This window comes from Protopterus annectens, chromosome 6.part0 (assembly GCF_019279795.1).
Source record: "Protopterus annectens isolate FY-2018-M chromosome 6.part0, PAN1.0, whole genome shotgun sequence".
Classification (NCBI taxonomy): domain Eukaryota; kingdom Metazoa; phylum Chordata; order Ceratodontiformes; family Protopteridae; genus Protopterus; species Protopterus annectens.
The window spans coordinates 1,144,241,112-1,144,242,975 of record NC_056737.1 but is presented as its reverse complement, the minus strand read 5'-3'; the positions used below and the strand labels follow the sequence as shown (position 1 = coordinate 1,144,242,975).

General features: G+C 38.8%; 1 non-coding gene across 1 annotated transcript; it reads right to left on the bottom strand.

Moving 5' to 3' along the window:
• Positions 1-483: 483 nt before the first annotated feature.
• On the bottom strand, positions 484-556 carry TRNAV-UAC. The gene has a single exon. It is a non-coding gene; the product is annotated as a tRNA-Val (tRNA).
• Positions 557-1,864: the final 1,308 nt, after the last annotated feature.

Genomic DNA, 1,864 nt, shown 5'->3' with positions numbered 1-1,864 from the left:
GGGACGTAGCTAAAGAATGCCTTATAGTTGTCCTTGGCCTGGGAGGCCAACTTCACCTCAGATTTGGCTTTGGTAGACTTTATTTGTCCTCTGAGGTGTTTGTTTAGTTTGAGGAGTGTACTTTTATCCTGCTGGGTGTTTGCAGCTCCTAACTTTTGTCATGATATTCTTCCTTCTGTTATACAGCCTACTGATTTTGTGATTCCACCTGGGTGGCTTGTTTTTTGAGTTAGCTCTGTACTTATTTCGGGTGGGTACTTCTGCCTCTATGCAGCTATTAACATGCTTGTACAGGGTTTCTGTTAGCAGTTCTCCATAGGCAGCAGTGTTCTCAGGGTTTCTGGGGTCTTGAAATTTTGCCAGGTTGTCACTTATTAGCAGGATGTTAGCCTTAAATATTCCAGATTTAGCTGAGGGTCCAGGTTTTTATTTTTACTTTAAAGGAGAACATTTTGTGGTCTGACCTTCCTACAGAACCTACAATGGTTCTCCTGGGGATTGAACCCAAGACCTTCTGCGTGTAAAGCAGATGTGATAACCATTATACTACAGGACCCAGAAAAGGCACACTGGCACTCTACCAGGGAAGACATTACAGTAGAGGGTGTGCAGCAGTCTCCCATATTAGTGAGAACCAGATTCAGTATGGCGGCACCCCTGGCTGGTGTACTGACTATATGGTTCAGGGAGTTTGTGTTTACAAAATCCAGGAATCTCTGTGCCTGTACATGTGATGTCATATAGGATTCCTAGTTAACAGTGGGGTAATTAAAGTTACCCATGGGATGGTTAGTGTTTCTAACAAGTTTAAATACATGGTATGGGATTCCTAGGTCATAGATGGGGACCTATAGCTGGCAAGGAAGTGATATTGGACTTTGCCTATGGTAATTTGAACATGGAGCAGCTCAAGTGCATTCTCCTGTATGAGCAGCCTTGAGGTATATTTATTTTTGATGTAAATAGAGACAGCTCCACCTTTAGTCCTTGTCTGTGTGGTAGCTGGTTTAAATGTGACTAGCATATTTACTTTAAGGATCAAAGAATGGACATTGATACATTATACAACTCTTCCTGAAAGAAAAATACATAAAAAGGGGAAAATTAAAAAAAAATATATATATATATACACACACACACACACACAAACACACACACATACATATGTACTGGAAACACACATATATATGTACTGGAACACTAAAATGAATAAACTGTGGAAGATACTGTTCCCCTGTACTGACAGGACCATCTCTTGCCTCTCAATAGCTGTTTTTCTCAAGTGTGCCTTTTCTGGGTCCTTGGGATTTTGCTGGAATATGAAACTGCTGTAGAGTTGAGGTTCTGATACGTATCACCACTGATTAGTACTGAGTGTGTACTGCTGGAATGGGCTTCCTGGAGTCATGTACTGCTATAGTACAACGTAACAGACATTAACACCTTAAAGGGCAAGCAGCATCGTTCTTGAAATCTTTATTCAAAATGATATTTAATTTGCAGCTGTATTTTTTGGTTATAAAATTGCAATATAGCTGTATGCTTACAGTTCTACACTTTTTTGAGATTTTATTTTTTTTTATCTTCCCATTTTGTCTTTATGGTCACACATTTAGAATAATGTCACAGACAGTATCAGCTGGGATTTTGCGTACAAGAACAAAGCATTCTTCCTTGAATGTGAAAGGACATGGAGCCAAGGCATCAGGAGATTTTCTGAATTTTTGCTACAATCAAAGATCAAAGTATGATGATTCATCAACTGTGTTAGTTTCATTTTTGTTGTCATAAAATTATTTATGTGGGGTAGGGTTGTTTGTTAGTAACCTTCTTTCTTCTTTTAATTTAAAAAAAGCTAATCCAT